This window comes from Amblyomma americanum, chromosome 1 (genome assembly GCF_052857255.1).
Source record: "Amblyomma americanum isolate KBUSLIRL-KWMA chromosome 1, ASM5285725v1, whole genome shotgun sequence".
Classification (NCBI taxonomy): Eukaryota; Metazoa; Arthropoda; class Arachnida; order Ixodida; family Ixodidae; genus Amblyomma; species Amblyomma americanum.
Genome location: NC_135497.1, coordinates 433,614,523 through 433,641,697, shown reverse-complemented (window position 1 = coordinate 433,641,697; position 27,175 = coordinate 433,614,523). Strand labels below are relative to the sequence as shown.

General features: G+C 46.7%; 1 long non-coding RNA gene across 5 annotated transcripts in view; it reads left to right on the top strand.

The window, feature by feature from the left end:
- LOC144115892 (uncharacterized) overlaps nucleotides 1-27,175 on the top strand; it is a 256,236-nt gene that overhangs the window by 64,627 nt on the left and 164,434 nt on the right. Inside the window, exon 4 of one of the 5 annotated variants that reach the window (XR_013311595.1) lies at nucleotides 4,365-4,807. The exons of the other annotated variants lie outside the window; for them this stretch is intronic. This is a non-coding gene — a long non-coding RNA (uncharacterized LOC144115892). Of the gene's footprint in view, nucleotides 1-4,364; nucleotides 4,808-27,175 lie in introns of those variants that run through there. 5 annotated transcript variants of the gene reach the window in all.

The window sequence follows — 27,175 nt, the reverse complement described above, 5'->3', positions numbered from 1 at the left end:
CGCCACCTCCAAGTCGCCCGGATACACCTGGCCACATTCACCGCCAACCACACCCACCTCACCCTTCTCAGGTTCTCCCTCGGAAGAGCGACGTCTGGCGTACCGCCGATTATCGCCATCTGTGCTATCACTGCGGCGGGCCCGGTCATGTCTACCGCAACTGTCGTTACCGACGTATGGGTCTGCAGGGATATCGTGTCGATGCGCCCCGACTGCAGCGTGGTCAATGGCCTCCAGAAATAAGCGATTACCTGGCCGCGACACCCGAAGCACCACACTGCTATGCCCGGTCGCCGTCTCCACGTCGTTTCTCGTCTCCGCAACGTTTTTCCGCCGACACTTCGCGTGGAAAGTCTCCTAGTCCCCGTCGGGAAAACTAGAAGCGGCAACCTTTGGGGGCAAGGTTGCTCACCTGCGACATGTCCAAGATCATCCACTGCTGCACAAACATGACCGACCGCTTATACGACGCACCGACGATCACCAGACCGATAACACGCCTCGCCGCATCAATTCTTCGCCGCAACGAAACCGCCTGGTGCCGCACCACAGTCGTGAGCGGACACCGCGACGTTCCCGTACAACTACAACTGCTGCTCTGAACATTTCAATCGACGGTACCGACGTCACCGCACTTGTGGACGCCGGTGCCGACTACTCGGTAATCAGTGGACCTTTTGCCGCGACTCTTAAAGAGGTGACCACACCTTGGACGGGCCCACAGCTTCGTACTGCCGGGGGTCATTTGATCACCCCAGCTGGCACGTGCACATCACGATTAACCATCGAAGAGGACACGTACCTGGCCACCTTCGTCGTACTCGACCAGTGTTCCCGGGACGTAATCCTCGGAATGAATTTTTTGACAGAAAATGGCGCGGTCATTGACTTTAAATCGAAGTCAGTGACGTTCTCCACCGAGAACGCAATCCACAGTGCTTTCGAACGTCCCGCGGCTCTTTCCATCCTTGATGACGTCACCATTCCACCCCGTTCGAGCGTTGTGGTCTCTCGGCGCGAAGACGCTGCGAAAGTTTGAAGGTGTCGTCGAAATCAAACCAATTATGCTTTTCGACCGCTGCCTTGCTGTCGCCAGAGGAGTCGTTTACCTCGAAAACGGAATAACCGATGTCCTGCTTACGAATTTTGGCAGTGAGCACCAACATCTTAGCCTTGGGACTACTGTGGCCCACGTTCATGGTATCGCCGACATTCGACGAGCGCCCAGTCTTGCCATGGTGTCGTCAACAGAAGTTCACACCGGTGTTCCCGACTTCCAGTAAGACATTAACACCGCACATTCGCCGCAGCAGAGAGGTCAAGTAGAAAATCTCCTCCACCGCTACGGCGATACCTTCTCGACTTCCTCCCGCGTCGGAAGAACACACTTGGCCAAGGATCGGATAATTACAGATGACGCCGTGCACCCTCACAGACAGTCACCTTACCGCGTGTCTTCCACGGAACGCGCCGCAATCAGCCGTCAAGTTAAGGAGATGCTTCGAGACGACGTCATTCAGCCCTCTCGTAGTCCCTGGGCGGCACCTGTCGTCCTCGTGAAGAAAAAAAGATGGTACACTGCGGTTTTGTGTGGACTACCGTCGCCTAAACAAAGTAACTAAAAAAGATGCTTATCCCCTTCCTCTAATCGACAATGCTCTCAATCGCCTCTGCTATGCAAAATATTTCTCATCCATGGACCTCAAATCAGGATATTGGCAAATCGAGGTAGATGAACGGGACCGAGAAAAAACCGCATTTATTACCCCGGACGGGCTCTATGAGTTTAAGGCAATGCCATTTGGTTTGTGCTCTGCACCCGCGACGTTGCAACGGCTGATGGACATAGTTCTGGCAGACCTGAATTGGCAGACATGCCTCGTCTACCTTGATGACGTTGTTGTGCCCGCCCCAACGTTCGAGGAGCACCATCGGCGCCTTGAAGTTGTGCTGCAAGCCATAAAGTCTTCTGGGCTAACGTTAAAAAATGAGAAATTCCGCTTTGCTTACACTGAGTTAAAGTTCTTGGGTGACGTCGTCAGTTGCTAGGGAGTTCAGCCGGACCCTGGCAAAACCAAAGCTATTGCCAATTTCCCTCCACCGCAGGGCCAAACGGAAGTCCGCCGCTTTCTAGGAATATGTGCCTACGACCGTCGCTTTTTGAAAGATTTCGCTCAAATCGCCGAGCCTCTGACGCGTTTGACAAGGACATACACGCCTTTCACATGGGATGCCCCTCAAGCACAAGCATTTGAAACTCTTCAACGCCACCTGCAAGGACCTCCAGTTCTGGCTCACTTCGACGAAAACGCAGATACGGAGCTTCATACTGACGCAAGCAACGTAGGCCAGGGTGCCGTTCTGGTTCAAATCCACAGCAGTCGAGAGCGAGTCATCGCTTACGCCAGCCGCTCTTTGTCTCGCGCTGAAGCTAACTACTCAGCAACTGAGAAAGAGTGTCTAGCGACCGTGTGGGCGAGGTCGAAATTTCGACCGTACCTTTATGGAAAACGTTTTACTGTAGTTACGGACCATCATGCCTTGTGTTGGCTTGCGACCCTCAAAGATCCATCAGCCCGCCTTGTCAGATGGAGTCTGCGCCTCCAAGAATACGACATGACAGTGGCGTACAAATCCGGCCGGAAACGCTCGGATGCCGATTGCCTCTCGCGTGCCCCCGTCGAATCCCCAACGGAGGACGGAAACTACGACGACGACATCACCTTAAATGTGATCAGTGCAACGAGTCTTGCTGACAAACAATACGCCGACCCAGAACTTCAGGACCTCATTGAGTTTCTTGACGGGACCCGCCCGACTGTCCCGCAGGCTTTCAAGCGCTCGGTAGCGTCTCTCTGCCTTCGCCATGGGGTCCTCGTAAAGAAAAATTTCGCCGCAAACAATCAGCAATACCTTATTGTTATACCGACGAGCCAAAGGGACGAAATCCTTCAAGCTTCACACGATGAACCGACTTCTGGACATTTGGGTGTAGCCCGCATGCTTGCAAGAATCAGAGAAGTATTATTGACCCCACCTTCAGTCGGACCTTGCACACTACGTCAGAACGTGCCGAGGCTGTCAGCGTCGCAAAGTGCCCTCAACAAAACCTGCTGAATTCTTGAAGCCTATAGCACCACCATCGCGGCCTTTCCAGCAGATCGGGATGGACATGCTGGGCCCATTCCCTCTTTCTCATTCGGGAAACAAGTGGGTCATCGCGGCAACTGACTATCTGACCCGATGCGCAGAAACATCAGCTCTGCCAAGTGCCACAGCCCTTGACGTAGCAAAATTTTTCATCCATCAGATCATTTTGAGTCACGGTGCCCCGGAGACCCTAATCACCGACAGGGGTACAGCTTTCATGGCCGACCTCCTACAGCAGATTTTACTCCACACTCATACAGACCACCGGAGGACGACATCCTACCACCCTCAGACGAACGGTTTAACGGAACGCTTAAACAAAACGCTAGGTGACATGCTCTCCATGAATGTCGACGTTCAGCACAAAACTTGGGACGAAGTGCTCCCATACGTCACCTTTGCATACAATACGGCCGTTCAGGAAACGACAAACATGCCACCGTTCCGTTTCGTTTACGGCCGCGACGTGACCACGATGCTAGACACCATGTTACCGCATGTGGACGACATCCACCCGAATGCGGATCTTCACACCATCCTGCACCTCGCTGAAGAGGCTCGTCAGCTGGCCAGGGTGAGGATTCTCGACCAACAATGCCGAGATGCCCAACACTATAACCTCCGACGCCGTGATGCTCGGTACTCATCAGGAGACCTTGTGTGGGTCTGGTTTCCCATTCGCCGACGCGGATTTAGCGAAAAGCTCCTCTGCCGGTATTTTGGACCTTACAAAGTCATCAGGCCACTTGGAGACCTGAACTATGAGGTCGTATCTGACGGTTTTCAGAAGACTCGGCACTCCCAGCACCCTGAGGTGGTACACGTTGTCCGCCTCAAGCCTTACTACGAGCGGTAGCGCTAGAGCTGGACTTACGGTCGCACAACACGTGAACTTCCCTTGGTGAACTTTTTTTTTCAACACACCGACTACGCATCGGGACGATGCTCTTTTTTTTCCGGGGGCCAGTGACACAGTGCATTCCGCATTCTCGCTTAGCGCTGACCTGAAGCACGTACCGTCTCGATGAAGAGGAAGCGGAGGTGTCAGTTATCTTGAGTTGTGGTGCAGACGTTGTCGGATTCTGCGTTTCTGTGTTCAGTGATCACCGCATTCACGCGTGACACTATTTTCGGGGTTTTCGTATGAGAGAAAATAGAATAAACATTGCACAGTTTTTGTCGCTTCTAATATCTGAGAAGAACACACTGCGCAGGGCTGCCACCGGGACTGTAGACGGCTTCGTACTGGCAACGATCAGTACAGAAAAGCCCACCCGTCGCCACTCGAGGATGGCATCCGACCCTGCGGGTGCTCGCAGCAGAGCTTCGTGATGCCCCGCGCGACCCGCATTGGCTCCACGCACCCAGGAGGCGCTGCCGTACATCCTGAAAGGGCGCCACCTGTGGCAGTTTTGCTGGTTATTTTTATCATTGTGTTTGGCGTCTTCAAAGCTTGCGTCCAGGTGTGATTATTATTCCTTAGGGCAATGATTGTGCAAGGAAAAGCCTGTTCATTTACTGCTGCTTTTGATTCAATTCCTGAACAGTCATTTTCTATGGAAATGTGGGGGACACTAGTAATTAAATAAAATTTAAAGTTGTCATTGCCTGCTTTCTATTTATTCCGAGGCTTGAAGTTCCTACAGAAGCTTTGCTACACCTCATACAATCCATCAAATGCAGTGAATTCTTTCAATGATGGTGCATAGAACGCTGCGCAAGATAGTGCTAAAGTATGTATGGCAACCTTCTTGATGCCTACGGTCGCAGTACCATGGTTTGTCTACAAAGCAAACCATCTGATGCCCAATAACTTATCTTCTTCATGCCGCTGAATAATTCGCGAATAATAAAAGACTTGGACTGGCCAGTTGGAGTTCGGCACGTAAAGTTAACAGCGCTCTAGTCCGGAGAATAGACAATATTTTTCAGCGTATAAGGAAATACATAGTGCCAGAAATAAATGTTTTATTTGCAACTGAAAAGTGTAGAGTTTATCTTGAAAATTTCGCCTTTGTTCTCCGTCTCGCGTTCTGAAGGCACTGCTAGGCAATGTGGAAGTCATATGCACCTCCTTTGTTCTCTTGCAAAGTGACTGCAATAAGATAGTAGCGGCTTTGCTGTGTCGTGCTGTCATCAGTTTTCGCTCACCTTTGCCCTCTGCGCGACGGCTGATCAGCCAGTAGCATTCAGTTTCATCCTATTATGAAAACAAAGCATAGGCGCCGAGATTTGAGTCTGACAAGAGGGGGGGGGGTGACTTTGGGTCAATTAGCAGCCTCCTCCTTTTTATATCGCCCCTCCCCCTCCCCTCTCCCTCTCCGTACGCTCATTGGCAAGAGATATGGACAGGCGCAGAGGTTATATACGGAAAAATATGTTATATTTTTCTCTAGTCGAGCGAATATGTTAAAAGGATAACCCCACAGCTCTCAAGCTACTTAATTAATGAACAAAAACCTGAACAATACTTAAACTCTTGGTAGACATTCATAACGCCCTTAATCGAATACAGAGAAAACGCTGGGGAATAAAAATTTTTCACAGCAAATTACTTTATTCCTGAGAGAAATGAGAGCATATTTGTCCGTATCTTAAAATAAGTGATAACATAGATAAATCGTAATGGACCACGTCATTACTTACGTAAAGAGCCTGTATATCAGTGCGGATGGTGCAGCGTTCATTAGACTGGTGCACGAAAGTATACTGGCTCATCTCGGATGCCACAATAAGACGTAGTCAGCACTTAGGATATTTCGTATTCTATTCTTTCTTTAAACGAGCATCCATTTTCTCTATTGTAACTCCCCCAATGCGATTAAGTGGTTTTTTTGCTCGAGTATCAGCGTAATTATCCCGCACTGAATAAACTTACAGCTCGATTTCTGCGGTTGTCAATGGCACATTGCAGTCGCCTGTAACTCATTTTCACTCGCGCCGATAGATGAGAGCGTTCTGGCAGGTTCATATACCTGTACGTGCGCGCAAGGGGACGCCAGGCTATGCAGTTCTCACTAATACCGGAACGCCTCTACAGCCGTTACCCGAGTCTTCCTGTTCTCTACGGCGCTGGCATGTCTCTCCCTCTACCTGGAATACACAGTGCAAAACAGGCTGTAACCGCGCCTGCATGTACTTTTCTTTACCGCGTGTGCTCCATAGTGGAGGGCGTCAGATTGTGGATGGTGTCTTTGACCGAGTTAGAGCTTCGAAATTTTGTTTTTCTTTTTGAGAGTTTAAAGGACTTACAACTATATTTGCTGTTCCTCCGCGGTGCCATACAGAATGGGCACCTCGCTTTCCGGTAAAACAGGGCTTTGCCCGATGCTGTCACTGTAATTTTGTTCCTGAAAAAGTCGTTCAACTCGATTTTTACACGAAAATGGTCCCTAATTAAGATGTAGTTTCCCAGTGCACAAAGCTGAGAGCATCACACGGAAGCGGACCGATGTCTTGTACGAATAAATGGCGATCTTTAAGAGCGTTAGCTCATAATACTTACGTTTGTGAAGGACGCGTCTCTCTGTAATGAAGGTCAAACTGATCAAAACAGTTACCACGTGACCACAATATATCACACGGCAACATTGGGCACGTAGCGCTTGAATTGATTCCTATACTTTTGATCCGTTATATACGTGCCTGTATAGCTGCTATCGAATTGGGACGCCCCCTCAGGGACCACCATTAGCATAAAATTTTTGTGCCACCCGTTTATGCAAAATGTTCGAAGTGGCCTCAGGTGACTTCGCATGTTCCTGAGGAGAAAACTGCTATTTGAGATGAAGCCAACAAAACTTGTGGGATTCGCACCGACGACACTTCCGCCGCCAAACCCTACATTCCAAGGACCTTCAGACGACAATTACGGTTGAACCGTTTGCCTTAAGAGGTTCCGAATGTTGTCAAATGATTCTTCGTGTTGTGATGCACCCGTTTATAAAATTTATTAACTGATGTAACGAGCAAATATACCGGATATGAGCACACGGATGTAAAACTTTAAGCTCTCGTGGCTAACACTCTTAAGTCGAATACTGAGGCAGTGCTCGCGAATTTTTTTCACACCTTGGTTGCTGATCTTTAACCTCTATTAATGTGTTTTAACCATGGCATGGGTTGCTATGGAGCGAAATTCAGAAATTAGGTCTCGGAGGTCTATAGTGACTACAGACCTGGACGCCATGCACTCTAAAAAAAGAGTGTGATTTTAGTCTTTTTGAGGGTAAACCACTTGTCGCTGAGCTAACACCTTTAGGAGGGTAATATTACGCTATAGTTTCCATATAAAGTTTTAGTCCACGACAAACAGTGTACACACTCTATCTAGTGTAAAGTTACACCTTGAAAGGCAGTGCAAGTTTATGCTGCGCAAGACTATAATTACATTTTTTTCGAAAGACTGTTTTAGTCTACGGCGAACAGTATAAACCTTACACTCTCTCTAGTGTAAAGTTACACCTTGAAAGGCAGTGTATGTTTATGCTGCCCAAGATTATAGTTACACATTGTCAGGAAGACTATAATTTAGTCCAACGGGCTTAACTCCTACTCCCACAGCTGCGTAAATTTATGCCATATAATACCAATGCAAGGATAGGCTGTCTAGGAGTGTTGACACACATTTTTGAGAACGATTATGTTTTATTCCAGACAGCATAACTTACTTCCACAGCAGCATAAACCTATGCTGCTATGGGTTAATATTTCTCTCCAGAATGCAACGGCTGGCTCTCTAATCATGCAGAGTGGTGGTGCATTGTGTACACAAGAAGCAGGCATGTATAATGTGTAGTATTTGAGTGTTTTGGTTTAGGCACAGTGCAATAACAGAACAAGATTTTCACAACTGAAAAGAAAACATACCACAAATTGCCTTTATTTAAAATAAGATTACAGCCAAACTGCTCACAAGTCCACCTCATTCTTATCCTGGAGGACCAGACAGCAGGAGGGACCTGGGCAGCAGAAAAGAATACTACACACGCACTTAATACACTTAGACAACACATAAAGAGGCATAGAAAGACAAGAGATTTTGTAATACTGTAACTTAAATGAACTAAAGTTTTTCAGTTACAAAATTAGTGAAACAATCTGTGCTCAAGTCTTTACGTGAAAGCAAGCAAGAAATAAAATTACACAAAAAAGTTTAGTTCTCACAATTCCTTGTTTTCTGAAAAATTAATGCAGATAGGTCGACGTGCCACAACATTGTGCCAAATTAAGGGTCCATCACAAAATGGCATCTACCGCTATAAGTAGGTGAAAACCATTTCATGCTCTGAGGCTACTAGATGTGTGCACCAATAACTGAACAAGGCCTATATAATGTAGCAATGGCACTGCCTCGAGAAGATCATTTTCCGATGCCTCTATATACCATAACCTCCTTGCAATAGGTACACAGAATTTAGTTTATTCATTTTAGATCATAGCTAAATGGGAGCTTCCTGCATTGCAAATAATATGATGCGTGAGCATGTGTGCCATGAAGACGAAAATTGCCATGAGTTCTGTCAGAGCATGCTACAGTCGGAAACAACTCAAGAACAATACAGCAGATGCCGCTCAAAAAAGGCCCTTCAACCAATGCCACTGACCGCTTTTTCTGATGTCACAGTTAGTCTGATTGAGCCCTGGTTTATCCCGCTTCATCTGCCAAGAAATGGCGATGTCACACTAGCAGGTCCAAGGAGATTAACCGGAACGTTGTGAGAATCGATCGAGGCCATTGGTTGGAGGGCATTCTTTAACGGCCATTTGGCGCCTCGTTCTTGGTTAATATCCAATAAGAGACTGCAAAAAGGAAGTAGTGACGAGCCAGATCACTTGATAAATCAGCATCAAATGGCAATCAGCGGCCTTCTTTTGTTGTGCTTTCCACACTAAAGAACATCTGCATATGCCTGGGCCGCCTTCAGCATTGAAATGACTGCACAGGGGGTTTTAGCCCGTCTTATTTCCACCACATAGCTTGTTTACTTTGATGTTGCAGTGCTGTGTTTTTTCAGTTTTGTACACCACACAAAAAGTCAACATTATGATAGATTTTTTGTAGTGCACTTTCTTGCTCAGTGAGCCCACACATGGAACTCCACCTCAACGAGGGCTAAGCCCTTCAGTTGATAATGCCTGCACTGGCCTACTGTCCAATGTTAGTACAAAGGACTTTGGCCTAAGCTATATGCAGCCGGGGGAAGCTTTAGCAAATGTGATAGGGTGGGTGCACTCAATGGGGGCAGGCTATACAAAACTACTGCTCTCACTTTTTATCTTTTTTATTTTACTGCAATATTTATTAGTCTCTCTGGGGCACTTGCAGTCAGTCGCACTGGTCACTGTCACAACCAAGGTACTATGTGTCTCTTTACAGTGATGGCTTTGAGTAACAGCAACAAAGCTTTTGTTAACCCGAAACGCAGGGTTTCTTGGGGAAAAAAATTATGATGGTATTATGACTGAGCAGAAATAAAATTCAAACGCAAATAACAACGTCAGGAGAAAGGAGCACTGTGGGAACATTGGTCACGATCAGGAAAGATAAGTGTGAATGAAGTCACAGTTCAACCAAAACATCATCCCTCGACTCGGTCAATGATGGGTCATTCCAAGCCAAGGATCCAAGAGTTAATCTCAAACATATCCCTTTTGTTCAAAAAAATTACCCTAAAATTTTTGCAACGTGTGAAATCTAAGCCAGATGCCAAAAAATTTAATCATGACGTGAGCGTAGTTTGAACAATTAGAAAAAGTGTGAAACCGGCATCGCTCTATGATCGACGAAAAATCCAGATTTTTAGAAGATACACCACAAATGTTATAATGAGATTTGCAAAGATTCTGGCTTTTGATATGATTCAGATCTTGTATTTTTGAACGGTATAATTATTTTTTTAATTTATATAAAATGCAAAAATTGCACTACTTTGACATTAAAAAAATATCAACTCCTTTTTAGAAATTAAGAAATAGCCATCTTGCTTCGCTGGACGTCTATTACTCATAAAAAAATATTACAGCGCATGCAGCTGAATGAGTCGAAGTCAAATAAAATGCTGAATTTGCAGAAAAGTGCGGTTGGGACCACAAAAACTCGTTCATTTCACTCTGAAGTGGTCCAAGTAAAATGCTACCAGCGATGGCAAGTTTAGTGGAACAGTTTGTTGCGTTTCATTTTTAAAGGTTTAATTGAGGTGATTTTTGTTTAAAGCGAGAGTGAAATTTTAGAAGTAGAGCTCGTCCGCCGCGAGCTGCTTCGTCTCTGCACCTCTTCATCACAGAGCACAGCACATCCCTCAGAACATTGCTGCCGGGGTGGCACTTGCGCCAATGACATTGTTATTCAGTGTGTTCATGCCACACTAAGTCACTGTTGTCAGAGACATGACAGACATTACAGGCAACGCTGCGGATGTAGTGTGTTCGCAAAACCATTTTATTCCACCACATATCACCTGTTCTTCTCAAAGCCTCGCTGAGTGTTTGAATGAAAACAAAGCAGTATAAAGTGAACTGGTATCACTGAAAACTGCGCTAAAAGCAGTGAGTCGCTTAGTGTTCAGTACTTCTGGATATAATTTTCACTGTGTGAGGACCACTTTTTCGGCACACATTTGCCCTGTGAGATGCATATCGTATCAGCACATGTCATTTTTACTTCTCGAAGTCTCGATGAGCCACAAGACAAAAATGTGGCAAGAGGTAAAACGAAGGGCAGGAGGTACTAACTCACGCTAATTGAGATTTAGAGCACAAAATATGCATGGGTTCACTGTGCTTGTATGGCGAACTACATTTTGGGCAGGGACTTGACGTTTACAAAAAGGTGTGCTAGCTTTCGTAGCGTTGCCTGCTATGCAAGAAGAAGAGTATACAGAATTCAAGGAGGAGGCGACTGCCTGCTGGTGCCGCGGTCGCAGTATGTTTGACCACTCGAGAGCAAGGGAGCTCCACTTGATCGGACCGTGCCAGCGCCAGCGTGTCTCGCGTTACCAGAAGCAATGGTGTGGACTTCGTACCGTCACGTGCGCTCCGGGGCACATGCTTTCCATGATCATATTCGGACATGAAAATGAATGGTGTTACGATAGTGCCAGGTGCTCATTCCTTCCTTGTGGCTCAAGCGAGACAGCGCCCTGAAAGCCATAGTTTTGCTGCTCTTGGTTGCCTTATGCCATAGTGGGTTCGGTTGAACTTCAAAAGCGAAAACAAACTCGCATATCGCATACCACCCCCCGAATGTCATGCGGTACCTGTCTTCGCTCCAGCCCTAAACATGCACTACAGTGAGTGAGGGTAAACTGAAGTTGTTATGTGGCCATAAATGTGTCATGACAGGTGCTGTGCTACTCGGTGAAGCGTTAAGAGATGCACAACTTGCAGCACGAGAGCTCGTCTTTAAAAATGTTTTTCTCGCTTTGAACAAAAACCACCTCAAACAAAACTTCAGAAATTAAAGCAAATAAATAGTTCTACTAAACCCGCCATCGTCAGTATATTAACTAGGAACTCAGGGTGAAATAAAAAAAGTGTTTACATATGTACTGAAACACACTTTTCTTCAACTTCAGTATTTTAATTCGCTCGACGCATTCAGTTTCATGAGCTGTAACAATTTTTGTGGGTAATAGAAGTCTAGGTTTGCAAGAAGGCCCTTCTGAGAGGAAGTTGATATTTTTTAATGTCAAATTAGTAAATTTTTAAATTTTATTTCAATTTAAAACTACTTACACCGTCCAAAATACACGATCTGAATCATATCGAAAACCAGAATATGTGCAAATGTCACTAAATATTTTTGCAGTGTTTCCTAAAATTTTAGATTTTTGATCATTATTGAGCAGTGCCTGGTTTCACATCTTTCTGAAATGTTCAAACTGACATCACCTCACAAACTTTTTTTGTCAAAATTAATTAGCTTAGATAACGCACGCTGGAACCAGCTTGAATGAATTTTCATCAACAAACTGGGTATGGTCGAGCGCAATATGTGGGGCATTTTGAGTGGAGTGACGGATTCATAAATCTCACTTCTACCCAGTCATGCTAATTAAAATATAACTTGTTCTCTTGGTATACTCTCTGGCTCTGTCTTGGCACATTAATGTTTGGATGGCAGCCAGAACGAATTTAGGACTGAGTAATTGAATTTTAATATTTCCTAATGCTTGATTCAAACTTCGGATCCAAATACTCAATTCAAACTTCTGACGTACACACCCAAAGGCTTGTTGCCACCGTTCTCAAGTGAAAAACAGTGTAGCAAAGCCTCTGCTATCCCTGCCAAACATTAACTGTAGACACACGCAGTTGCTAACCCGGCTGGCCATGGTAACACTTGTATTTTGTTGTTTGGTCATTGCTAGCTTACAAAAGCTTCACTTTTGGTTAGAGTTGTCTTGTTGCGTTTAGAATTACATAGACTTGATACAGGTAAACTTCAATCCATTGTAAGTGTCCCCATAAGGCTTAAGTGAACATTTTCACAATCACAAAGGCATAAAAAGCAGCAGAATTCAATATACATAAACTGTGAATGACAGAACACTAACTTTTAAGTCTCTATGTGCAGAATATTAGTTCACAGTGCTCTGAGTTCATATCCTCCATCAGACCACGCTATTATGGGAGTACATTAGAGTACTGCAAAAATTACAGGGAATAAGCAAGTGGTACTGCTACTGCGCACTTTCCATCAGCAGTTAGAAGCTGGTAATGAAAGACCATGCTCTAATGCTTATTCTGCTGACATAGTGACAACAGTAACAATAGTTTTTAGTCACTCTGACCAAAGGGAAGCAGGACTGCTGGGTTGTGCAGTCCAATGAGCATTTCACAGAGGTATCTTCTGCACTAAATGTGCAAGCACAAGTCTTCACATACAAATACCTGAACATTGCTCATTTCAAAAGCAAAGTGTTGAATGTGTTAATGACATCTTATATGTTCAGAAATCTGTAAGAAAGTTCTTAATGATGCACTCACTGAAGAAACGCCAGCGTTCGGAGCTTTTCAAAGCGCAAAAAAGAGCCAGGGTCTGGAGCAGTGGTGGCTATGACACTGCTTGTAGGGCGAGCAGTAAAACCAGCTGCTGGCAACCTGCAATAAATATGAACACGATGATGTAGGTCATCCTCTGAAAATTGCATACAATATTTTTATCACCATCAATATTTAACACAACCTATTGTGTTGTGTCTGTTCTTCCTTCGTCCGTGTTTTTCGTGCGCCAGAACGATGTATCATAATGCGACTGTGAACCAACTAGCCCAGCTGTCTACGCTTAGCTAATGTAAAGAGGCCTGCTCATAGAAATTTACTGCACAGAAGTACTGTCTAGGAAGCCACAGCATTTTAGTTTACAGGCAGCAATGTAACATTTAAAATGACATCATTATAGTGAACTAAAATATATAACTGTACTCGGCAGGAAGGGTGCGTCTATTTCCGGCAGCCCGTTACGCTCTGGAAAGCCACCAGAAGCGCTGCTGCTCTCTTTCAAACTACAGCGCGGCAGCTGAGCCCACTAGGCATCACAGAGCACAGGTAGGCAAAAGTCTTAATTGAATGCTTTGGCCTGTTGGAAATGCGTTCCAACAGTGTACTTCATATCCTGGGCCACTTTAAAATAGAGTAGAAGACAGAGCCTGGATGCCAAGAACACTGCGAGCAAGTTGCATCTGGGGTTGCAGCATTTATTGCCACAGCACGCTTGCATTTTTTGCGAAAAGCGTAAGCCGCGCTAGCACCCTATGTCGTGAAGGTGCACAGCTTCAATTTTTCGAGTGTTAAACACTGCTTAGTGCACTTTTAATACACCAGAATTCAGTCCTTTCTTTATTTCCTTGATTTCTTGGGCGTATCATGTGTAGAGCAATGCATTTAAATTGAACTGCATGTGAAAAATTATGGTACAATCAGACATCTGATTCGACAATTACGCGAAAGCAGTTGGATTTACCCTCGATGATTACTTGGATGCTTTTACTCTAATGAACGTTTTTGCTACATGTTGATGCATCACACACAACATAATTGTAGTGGAAGGAGTGATGCTAGTACTGCTTTGGCAGCAAAAGGTGCTAAACTTAACTAATTCCCCACATTTGGAAAGACAGAGTGTCTGCATCATCAGGCATAAATTTTAATATGCAGTGTTCACAATTTGGTTTTACTGACTTCTAAAAATATATCTGCACTCAGTGCTGAGTGGTGCGTGCGTGTACTCTGTAATGTCCATGCACTTTAAAGAACCCGAGGTGGTCGTAATTTCCAGAGCCTCCCATTATGGCGTCTCTCCTAGCCTGAGTCGCTTTGGAACGTCAAGCCCCATGAAGCATAAACCATAAGGTTCAAATAAAAGAAAAATGTTTCTGCTAGTAAACCTAACCGTACAAAACAAAGAACTTTTAACTTCACAGTACTTCACAAAAAATCCTGGTTGATTGCAAGCGTACCTGACACCAAATAAACATGAGACGCAGTACTCATGCTTTCTCGCTTCCACATTACGGCAGCGAGTACGGTCGATGCTCAATCAGTGCGCTCAAACGGTCAGATATTTATAAGTTTAGAGGCATATATGTTATATTTTCTGACAGCTGGGTTATGAGCGACCAAACTGCCTAAATATTTCAGTTTTAATTTTCTCAGATTATTTTACTCATTATGCACACATTATTCAGTAGGCCAACAGTGAATTTCGTATTGCAAAAATGCTAACATTTGTGCAGAAAAAAATTATAAACGATATCATAGCAGAGGCAGCATTTTTAAGCACAGCTCTATTTCGCTCATTTGCCATGACATAAGTATCTAGATATGAAAGCCATGATGTATTTATTATTCGTGCTAAATGTACAGGTGGGAAGGAATATGTCGGGCTTATACCCGCCATTTTGAGGAAGTTGTCGCTTACTGGAAAAAATTTCGAATATGACAGAAGTATGAAACAAGGTCATTTTCGCTTTTTTATCCACAAGTATATACCACATATCCTTCATATTTGGATAAATATTAACCATCAAGGTGCTAAAAAAGTATACCGACTTTCATTGTTACATAATATTGGGAAGTGCAAGAAGTATTGCCCTAAATCTGGCATTTCTTTAATGCAGTAGTGTTTTTCAAAAAAAGAAAGGAAAAAACACCCCATCGCTAAATTTCCTTAAAACTCATGAATCAAGCCTCTAGAAGGAGGAAAAAAAGTGTACGAATGGACGTGTTGCATTATTTTGTTTCCAAAGATGTTATCCAAGCTCAAAGTTGTAGTTTTTTCAGCATCACCCAGAGCGCCTAAATGAGGGTGTGGAAGCAGCAAACGCTCTCCGCTGCTCTAAATTTTCCCCATATCCCAAGACTGAGGCCTTTTCCATCAAGAGAGAGCATACCTGTTGCTTTTTGTGGACTGACAACAATCTGTAACGTAAACAGAATTCAGTAGCATCGCTATCTATCGCTGAGTGTAGGTAAACAAAAGTTCTCAAAGTAATTTTCTGACTGCACTGTCCACCTATAAGGTTGTCTTTCACTACAAAAAGCCAACTACATAATAGTGTAAGACTGGACACGGGCTTTAGAATCTTCAGAGGCTGGCGCTCAACGAAGAAGACGACGAGAAGCGCCGAACATTGCGAAGCTCGAGCGCCGAACGCTCAGTCGCTCGTGCGTGCTCTGGACTGAACGCGGTCTCTGTCCTGTGCCTGGACGGTTCGGCTGGTTGTTCGTGACGCTGTGATTATTACTGTGCTGTGCTCTTATTACTGTGCTGTGCTGTGGTGCGCTGTGTGTGCTGTATTAGTAGTGTGCTGTGTTCTTATTACAAGTGGTGGAGGTGCCAACGATCCCTCGCCCTGGAGCTTCACACCCGCGCATTGACTACCATCTCTGCAATGCCTGAGATCGTCACCCAAACCGCTTCACCTCTTCTGTCGGCTGTCTTCTGTTCCGGCGCCGCGCGGCAGCGTGACCCGACCATCTTGAGCGGCACAGATGACACGGATGTGGAGGATTGGTTGGCCTTCTATGAACGCGTAAGCGCATACAAGTGGGACGATAGCGTCACGCTCACCACGTTATCTTTTATCTGAGCGACGTAGCCAATCTCTGGTTTCGACACCACGAGGCTGACATCTCAAGCTGGGCAGCTCTAAAAACCAGTCTGACAGAAGTCTTTGGCCGTCCCGCCGTGCGAAAGCTTCGCGCCGAGCAACGCTTGCGAAGTCGGGCCCAGCAAACCGGTGAAAACTTCACCAGTTATATAGAAGATGTGGTCGACCTCTGCAAGTGTGTCAACCCTTCTTTGAGCGAGGCCGACAAAATGAGACACATTATGAAAGGCATTGAGGATGATGCCTTCCATATGCTCGTCGCCAAAGATCCCCAGACTTTCTCCGGTGTCATCGGCTACTGCCAAAGCTTCGATGAGCTGCGCAAACAAAGCCTTTCTACCCGGCGTGCAGGCTTACAGGAGGCCGCACTTTGCAGCTTGGCTCTGCCAGGGGACGGGGCTCTGGACCAACAGTCGCTCCTCCAGAGCATCCAGCAGTTTGTACGTGAGGAAGTCGCACGCCAGCTATCTTTGGCTACCTGCCCGCCTACGCCTGCACCATCGCTCACTCCAAACCTACAGCGTGTTATTGAGGAGCATGTCGCTGAAGTCCTGCCACCTCCTTCTCAGCCACCCCTGATCGCGGCTCCTCTTACGTACGCCGATGCCGTGGTGCGGTCGCGGCCCTCACCTGCTGCCCCTGTCTACAGGCCACCTACCCGGCAGTTAGAACCCCAGCGACCTGCAACCTCACCTTACCGTCCGGTTGCCCGCCCCCGATCACAGCCGCAGCCACTCAACCCCTAGTGCACACAAGACAACCGCCCTATTTGCTACGCCTGTGGCGTCGCTGGTCACGTTGCTCGTTTCTGTCGCAGTCGTGACCACCGTCCCTACGATTATAGGCGTGAACGACCTTCCGCCGTCGTCCTCGCCTGCGTCACACTTGCCGCCTCCGGATTCTTCTTCTCCTAGTTACCATCCCCGCTCCCACTGCTCGCCGTCTCCTGGCCGTCGTTCGTGTTCCCCAATGCGCCGTCGCCAACCCGCCGTCCAAGCGGAAAACTAACCACCGCTGTTCTGGAGGCAAGAACTGCGTCACCAGCGGCTCACTCAAGACCTGTTTCTGCGCCTGCCAATATTATTACCGTTTTCGTTGAAGGAGTCGCCGTCGAAGCACTTGTTGACACTGGCGCAGACGTTTCGGTTCTCTGTCACACCCTCTCTCGCAGACTCAAAAAAAAGACGACGCCCCTTCCTCCCGTTTTTCTCCGGACGGCCAGCGCTCAGGACATTCGACCGTTAGCCGCCTGCACCGCCCGCCTGCTCATCGGGAACGTTCCCTATACAACCGAGTTCATCGTCCTCGCCCGCTCCTCTCACGACGTTATCCTTGGCTGGGACTTCCTCTCCTCTCATCACGTCGTTATTGACAGCGCCCGTGCTCAGCTTGACTTGTCGCCCTACAGTGACGCCTTTGAACGTAACGGGTGCTGCTGCCGCTACTGTGGTCGTCTGAGAGGACACAGACGTTCCACCTTTCTCTTCAGTACTGGTGCCTCTTTCTTGTGCTGCGCTCTCAGATGCAACAGTGACTTATACCCCCTCTTTACGATGCGCTGACCAGAAGTCTATTTTGCTGCCTCATGCTATGCTGACAATTGTTCGTGGCTCCAGCGCTATTTATGTGGCCAACCCGTTCTCCTGCCCTACCACTTTACTCCGTGGCCAATCGCTTGGTAGCGTTGCCGTTCTCGATCCCGCCTCCGCATTCCCTCTCGTCGATAGCGCGGCCGGCCTTCACGTCAGCGCCATTACGCCTGCTCCCATCACGAATCAGTCGTCTGTAGATATCTTTCACCGTTCCGTCGACGCCGCCCTGACGTCCACCCAACGAGACCAGCTTGTAGCCGTTCTGCAGCGTTTTCAAGCTTCGTTTGACTACCAGCAACCTTCCTTGGGCCGCACCACCACCGTTACCCACTGTATTGACACTGGAACCCATGCCCCTTTGCGCCAACGTCCGTACCGCGTGTCAGCCGCTGAGCGCAGCATCATTGACGCCCAGGTGACCGACATGCTCCAGCGTCACGGGATACAACCGTCACACAGCCCGTGGGCATCGCCAGTGGTTCTGGTTAAGAAAAAAAGACGGTTCCATCCGTTTCTACGTTGGCTACCGTCGTGTGAATAAGGTTACGCGCAAGGACGTTTACCCTCTCCCCCGTATCGACGATGCCCTTGACTGCCTGCAGGGCTCTGAGTACTTTTCTTCATTGGACTTGCGCTCCGGTTACTGGCAGGTGCCGATGGCGGAAGCCGATCGCCCAAAAACTGCATTCGTCACACCCGACGGGCTCTATGAATTTAATGTCATGCCTTTCGGCCTCTGCAATGCACCCGCCACATTCGAGCGCATGATGGACAACATACTCCGAGGGCTCAAATGGCACACATGCCTTTGTTATTTAGACGACGTTGTAATCTTTTCCCCGGACTTTCTGTTTCACCTCCAACGCCTCGAGACTGTTCTTCGCTGCCTGGCCGACGCTGGCCTCCAACTTAATTTGAAAAAGTGCCGCTTCGGAGCTCGGCAGCTCACCATTCTCGGTCATGTCGTATCGAAGGATGGCGTTTACCCGGACCCGGCCAAGTTGCGAGCTGTGGCCGAATTTCCAAAGCCCACTTCTGTAAAAGACCTCCGCAGCTTCGTCAGCCTCTGCTCCTACTTCCGCCGCTTTGTCCGCAATTTTGCCACTGTCGTCGACCCCCTGAACAAGCTCCTTTTCACCCACGAGCTTTCGGCCTGGTAGCCAGCCTGTGATGAAGCGTTTACGACACTCCGTCGCCTCCTCACCACTCCACCAATTCTGCGTCACTTCGACCCTCGTTCTCCGACGGAACTCCACACCGATGCCAGTGGCGTCGGCCTCGGTGCCGTACTCGCTCAACGCAAGCAAGGCTTTGACAAATACGTTGTCGCTTACGCTAGCCGGACACTCACAAAAGCTGAAGCCAACTATTTTGTCACCGAGAAGGAGAGTTTAGCCATCCTTTGGGTGATCGTCAAATTTCGCCCCTACCTGTATGGGCGCCCTTTTGATGTCGTCACCGATCACCACGCCCTCTGCTGGCTGTCCTCTTTGAAAGATCCCTCTGGCCGACTGGCGCGATGGGCTCTGCGACTCCAAGAGTCCGATATTCGCGTTATCTATCGTTCCGGCCGCAAACATGCCGATGCTGATGCCCTCTCACGTTCCCCTGTACCATCTGAGGCAGTGCCTTGTATATTCGCCCTGTCTTGTTTCAAGTTTGAGTTCGCTGATATGGCTTCCGAGCAACGCAAAGACCCGTGGATCACTTGCCTTTTTGATCTCCTATATGGTCAATCGTCTCGACCTCCTTCCCGTGCTCTCCGTCGTCAGTCCCACCATTTCGCCATCCGAGACGAGCTCCTTTACCGCCGCAACTATCTCCCGGATGGTCGCAAGTGGCTTCTCGTCATTCCGACACATCTGCGCTCCTTCATTTGCTCTTCCTACCATGATGATCCCCAGTGTGCCCATGCCAGATTCTTGAAGACTTTCACCCGTCTACAACAGCGGTACTACTGGCGTGGCTGGCCCGTTACGTCTGCCAGTTCGTTCAGTCCTGCACCACATGCCAGCGACGAAAACATCCACCTCCCCGACCCGCCGCTCCTATGCAGCCACTGCCTTGCCCAGTACAGCCCTTCGAGCGTGTTGGCATCGACCTCAACGGCCCTCTTCACAGCACATCAACCGGGAACCGTTGGATCATCGTTGCCATCGGCCACCTTACACGTTACGCTGAAACATCGCCTTTACTATCCGCTACAGCCCACGACATTGCATCCTTCATTCTCCAACGCATCATTCCTCGCCATGGTGCGCCCAAAGAGCTGCTCAGTGACAGAGGTCCGGCCTTCCTCTCAGAAGTTGTAGAAGCTCTCCTTCAGGAATGCAACGTTGTTCACCGCACCAGCTCCACCTACCATTCCCAGACAAATGGCATGGTTGAGCGTTTTAATCGCACCCTCGGCGACATGCTGGCCATGTATGTTGCTTCCGACCATTGTAACTGGGACCGCGTTCTCCCTTTTGTCACATACGCTTATAACTCCGCTGCTCAAGCCACCGCCGGATTCTCTCCGTACTTTCTCCTGTACGGCCGTGAGCCTTCTTGCACAATGGACACCATTCTACCTTACCGCCCTGATGCTTCCGAATTTACAACTCTTTCTCAAGCTTCAACTTACGCCGAAGAATGCCGACAGCTTGCCCGGTCCTTCACTTCTCACGCCCAGCAGCAGCAGAAAAGCACCCGTGATCCCCCTGCACTTCCTCCCGCTTATCTTCCTGACTCTTTGGTCTGGCTCTGGGTACCTTCCTCAGGTCTCGGCCTTTCCTCCAAAGTTGTTAGCAAGTACCAGGGACCCTACCGTATTCTTCAGCAGACATCCCCCGTCAATTACCTCATCTAACCCCTTACGCCATCTCCTGATCATCGCCGCCGAGGCCGCGAAATTGCCCACACGACCCGCCTCAAACCTTACTACGACCCCGCCGTCGTCACATCGCCCTAGGCCGCCGGGATGGCGCCCTTTCGTCCGGGGCGAATTGTAAGACTGGACACGGGCTTTAGAATCGTCAGAGGCTGGTGCTCAACGAAGAAGACGACGAGAAGCGCCGAACATTGCGAAGCTCGTGCGCCGAACACTCCGAAGCTTGAGCGCCGAACGCTCGGTCGCTCGTGCGTGCTCTGGACTGAACGCGGTCTCTGTTCTGTGCCTGGATGGTTCGGCTGGTTGTTCGTGACGCTGTGCTTATTACTGTGCTGTGCTCTTATTACTGTGTTGTGCTGTGGTGCGCTGTGTGTGCTGTATTAGTAGTGTGCTGTGTTCTTATTACAATAGAAATGAACGTGGAAGTATACAGCATCATTTCAAAGTCAATGTTTTTTTTTAAAAACATCCCAATATGTGCTTGCCAGAGGAGATTTAAAAATCCGCATTCTGCACCATAGCTTTTACCACAGGAATTTTGGAGGCTCTGTGATAAGCAAAAGCTTAAAGAAAATTTACATAATTTGAAGGAATGCCTTCTGCAGCATAGCTATCAAGAATCCAGGATATACTAGAATAACCAATCAAAATAAATTAACAGCTGCTAATACAGACACCAAAATGTATCTTTAAATCAAACGCGAATTAGAAAAGAAAATTAGCCACAGTATACCTCGAGTCAAACGACAAAGCGAGGGCCTGGGGACACACACAGCTTCATACGTGCACTGTGCAGTAATAGAATTACATACAAAACTTCTCTTTAGATGCATTCCCATGGACCGCACTCCCAGTTGTTACCTGCACCTGACAATAACGGCCCTACCAAGTCTTGCTTAAGTCACAGATCATTGCCTGTCCACAAAATGCATAAGGTATGCTTTCTCTTAATGGAAAAGGTCTGTGTTGGGATCTGGGGAAAATTTAGAGCAGCGGAGGGCATGTTTACAGCTTCCGTCCCCTTATTTAGGCGCTCCTGCTGACGCTAAAAATTAAAAGTTTGAGCTAGGATTACATTGTTGGAAACAAAATAATGCAACATATTCTTTCAAACCTTTTTACTTCACCTCCTTTAAGAAACTTGTTTCCAGAGCGTTAAGAAGAATTGGAGATGGGGATTTTGTGCTCAGATTTTCGAAGAACACTATGTTCAGAAGTGTCAAATTTAGGGCAATATTTCTTGCACTTCCCTAAGTTATATAACAATGAAAGGCGCTACACCGGTTTAGCGCCTCAATGCTTATCATTGTACAAATTTGAAGTAAACGTGCTTAATATTTGCGGAGAAAGAAATTCTTGAATATAGTCTCGTTTTGAGAGGTGTCGTTTTCGAAATATTTTCCTGCAAACAACTTCCTCAAAGTTGCAGAAGTAAGCCTGACATTCTCCTTCTCACCTGTACATTTAGCACGCGAAATATGTCTATCATGGCTTTCACATCTAGATTCTTACGTCATCGCAAATTTGCGAAAATGAGCTGTGCTTGAAAACGCTTCCTCTCCCACGGCGTCCTTTATAGTTTTTTTCTTCTGAAATATTAGCACTTTCACAAAACGAAATTCACTGTTGGCCTACTGAATCAAAAAATCTTGAAATTTGATATATTGAGGGAGTTAGATCTCGCATGGAAACACCCAGCTTCGTCTTGATAACTGCGGGAAAGACGGGACGAGAAATATTCATCATTTTTCCTCACAGCACAACAAGAATGGGACACGAGACGAAAGACAACACAAGCAAGCGCTGACTATCAACAGGTTTTTTACTGAAGAACGAAAGGCGTATATATACATTATCCTGGAGGGAATTAATTATCTGACTTTCCACGTGCCTTCGAGATAACTTTTGTCTTGATAAGTCTATCATTTTCTGTATACATACGCATTTCGGTCAATAAAAAACACTTGATAGCCAACGCGTGTTTGTGTTTGTCTTTAGTCGCGTGTCCCGTTCTTGTTGAGCTGTGAGCAAAAATAATGATTACTTCCCAACTCGCCCAAATTTCCGCCTTGATGAACGGGACGCGAAAGACGGAGGCGCTCGTGTTCTCCATCTTTAGCGCTGTTTTCAAGACGAACTCACGTCAACAAGCGCAACTTTCTACGCTTGTGCATGCACTGCTTGAGGACTTACATGTATCGACGCAAAGTTAAGATGGAAGCAGCTCTCCACTCTTCTCGCGTGCTCGATCCGCCCTCGCTGGTGGCCTCGCGGAGTCGCACACGCCAAATCCCTGTTCGCAGCAAACATCCTCAACCGAACACTTTCGCCACAGAGGGAAGAGTAGAAAAAGACACGATATGACTAGAAGCAGGTACAGGCAGCAGGCAAACGTCCGTGCAAACGCCTAATTGTGCCTGACATGAAGGAAAATTTTGCCCAACATCCTAACGTACCGCGGCTACGCTGGCCATGCAGGCCATGCCTCCGGCAAAGATTGCCTTCGGCTTCGGCTGCGGCTTCCATTGCCGCCGAAATCCAGCTTCTTCGGTCACGTGGCAAAAAAAGAAAATGTTTTATTTTCTTCGCTACTTTTTTTAGCAGTGCCCGCAGCTGTCCGCGCCCACGCGGCGAAAGAAAAAGAGAGGAGAAAGAAACGCTGCACAGGCGAGATTGCCGGGTTGTTTACAAGGCCACGTCGGCCCGTCGACGCTCTCTCCGCGCAGGCTTTGCACAGGGGAGAAAGGAAGGACGCCAAATTTGCCTCCTTTTATAGTGTGTGTGATTTAGAAACTTCCTCCGGCAGCTGAACACGGGCCCGTGGCTGCCTTCGCGTCTGATGTCATGACATTTATGTTGCCGCGAAGGCTAACTTTTTAAAATTGTCCCTAATTCGAGTAGTTCATAATAACGGGAGTCGTATTAACGAGGCAAAACTTGTTTTCTTCATATGTTCCTATTCCTTGTATTTTTCAGGTAAACGCAGCTTTACGGAAACCACGTGGCTGGCTAAACCACGCTTACGTGTTTCGAGGGGACTCATGCAGCTCCGGTCTTGATTTCTTTCTTTTCTTTTTTTTTGGGGGGGGGGGGGTGTTAAAGGTCAGTGTGCGTGTGCTGTATGCCTGAAAAAGGAAAAAGCACTTGCTTGCAAGCCCCCTTCAAACCCAAATACTGGCACCGAGGTTGCTCAGAAAGAAAAGGTTGCACTTACGCGCGCAACACCCACAGGGCAAGAATTGGCAGTCCGCGTTTGTTTTGGGACACAGGCGTTGACATAGACCCGAGAGAATTTTCAGCCTGAGGGGCACGCGGCTGAGCATGTAGATGCGCCTCAAGCAGAGTTGTCAAATGGGTCCAAGCACTGAACGCCAAAGAGAGTGAAAAAGTAGCCGAAATGTAGCCAAATGTGAACACGACGTTTATCAAGAAAATAGCCCAAAAGAATTTTTTATTGACGAGCACAACAAAATAATCACGAACAGGAGGGCTCTCCACAACTGGTTCCTAGCGCTTCTAGCGCTCACTTTGTATTTCCGTTTTGTTCTCAAAACCGCACTCTCCATCAATCTCTTTATTACGATACTGAAAGCGGACCATTTCGGTCCCAGCGCTTCGCCGCTGCGATGGGCTTGCCTCCTCTATTAATTAATCACTCTTCCTCCGACTCCTACCTTTCTTTCCTTCAAACTTTCTCTCTGTGCAACGGCCCTCTGTTTATGTTTTTTTTAACAATTGAGAGACGCTGGTGGCTCGGTACTACTTCTAGGAAAGCACCGGCTCGATGTCATATCAGGAATTTCAGTGAAAGAAAATTTCAGCCACAATTTCATTCTTATTGCAAAACGCATGTATAATCCCTCCCCCCCACCCTTGAAGCACATATGTCCAGAACATACACACACAAAAGGAACATGGACCTGAAAACGAGAAACACGGGTAAAACGCAATTACAACAACTGCAGTTCAATTGCAAAGCCATAGGGGGCCCGAGGTTCTAAAGCAAATAACGCAACGCTTATATACACTGATCACATGGGCGAGTGAAACTGCGTGAAACCTAGCTAGATTCTAAGTACTTTCGAACTAGCTCGAGTTTAACTTAGTTTTTCAGTTTATTTCGCTTATTAGCCTGCCGTAATCCTGAATAATATAACACTGCTTAGGATATCTGCCACCGTTCTGTGCTTCGTGACAAAAGTAGCAAATTGATTTTTTTGGTGTAATTGCGCTCATTTCAGTAAATGAAGTTCGGCTCGATATTCGAATTCTACGATATATATGTCATTCGATGAAACGATGTCCAAGGTACACTTCTGGAAGTTACAGACACCGCAAAGCCACAGTCGGAACTGACTTTTAGCGCTCCACCACGGAAGAACTGCAAATATGCGCTATAAACAGCTTCAGCTTTACACCATTAGCCTACAATATTTACAGCGCGGTCCGGCCAATAAAGTGAGCAGCGCCAGGGAATGGCCTAAATATTGCCATTTTCGGACATTACTATATAGCTGCGAAATAAAAATAGGTGTAGAAGAGTGCTCATCATTTTTAAGTGCCCTGAAATATAGAATTTAAAATAGTACCATGTGACGGCCTGGCTCATCATTGCTAAAAAAGGTTTCTGATTTCTTTTTATGTGAAACTAGTTATCGCCCAGCATATTACAGAGGACGCCTGGAAGCTGGTTGCGTTTGCCGACGTTGGGAGAGATGCCGCTGCGTTAAAATTGATTCTATGCTATTTGATGGCTTGTGCTTCAGCTGAAAGAATGCACGTGAGCATTCGAAAACTGGTGTTTAAAACGCTGTTTGAAATACAAAAACATCGGCCTGAAAAAAAGCGCAAGGTAAAAAGGCTACGAAAGCAAAAAAATAGAGCGACAGAACTTTCAAACATCAAAAAGAAGCTCAAAACAGTGTTATTAGATTCGAAAAAAACTTACTTCAATACAACACTGACTAATTTTCTCACAAGCTCACCACAAAAGTTCTGGCGATATTTTTCAAAGAAAAAGAACGCAATCACACAGGTAATGGATGGGGACGATGAGGTGACTGATAAAAACGATATTGCAAATCTGTTTAATGATTTCTTCCAGTCGGTCTTTAGTAGGGATGACAATGATATTGAGAGTGATCATACAACAATTTACCCGTTGCCATACTCAATGCACGAGATTCGCATCAATAGGGAGGGCATCTGTGAGCAGCTGCTGCCTCTGGACCCGAAGAAATCGAGCGGTCCCGATGAAATACCGACGGAATTCCTTAAACGGTATGCTGAGTGGTTATCATATTATTTGCAAATTTTATTTGAAAAGTCATTGCGGATCATTCTTTACCTCGTGACTGGCGCAGCGCAATAGTAGTTCCGGTATTTAAAGGCGGTAATCGACTTCTTGTAAAAACCTACAGGCCAGTTTCACTCACTTCCGTATGTTGCAAGGTTTTTGAACACAAAATAGCTGAACACATCCTTCATTTTTTGGAAATAAATGACCTATTGTGTCCATTTCAGCATGGTTTTCGGACCGGCCTTTCGACAGTAACGCAGGTAATTGAAACAGTGAACGACTTTTGCAAAGCTATAGATGAACGTCAGCAGGCAGATGTGGTCTGTGTAGACTTCTCGAAGGCTTTCGATAAAGTTCCGCATCATAAGCTTCTTTTTAAACTACGCAGATTAGGAATCGCTGAAAATATAGTACTGTGGATTCAAGCCTATCTAAGTAACCGCTGTCAAGTCGTCAAAATAGAAAGTGCAGTATCGGATAGGCGTGAAGTTCTGTCGGGGGTGCCACAGGGCTCCGTTTTAGGTCCGCTTTTGTTTTTATTGTATATAAATGATATTTCTTCTATCGTCGAATCGCCTGTCAGAATGAAACTTTTTGCCAATGATTGTTTGGTTTACTCTCCTGTGGCTTCCCCGGCAGATCAGATGAACATAAATAGGTGTCTTCAGTCGTTAAACTCGTGGTGCCCGAAATGGGGTATGGATATAAACTACCAAAAATCTAATTACATGCAAGTAACAAGGAAGCAGAATGTTATGATGTTACGATACAATATCGGTGAAAATTCCTTAGATCAAGTAAAGTGTCTCAAGTACTTGGGAGTGACATTAACAAATAATCTTGACTCGCGCACCCATATTGAAAATGTCTATTTAAAAGCCTACCAGAAGGTCTGTTTCCTGAGGAGGAAGTTGCCGAATGCGACTAGAGAAATTAAATTGATTGCGTACAAGACGTTCGTGCGGCCAATCATAGAGTACGCAAGTGCAGTGTGGAGTCCTCATCAAAAGGGTTTAAAACGGCAACTGGAAAGATTGCAAAGGATGTCAGCACGTTTTATATGCTCTAAATACCGCCGCACTGATTCAGTCACAGCAATGCTAAAAGAGTGTCAGTTAGAATCACTAGAAGTAAGAAGAACAAAGCA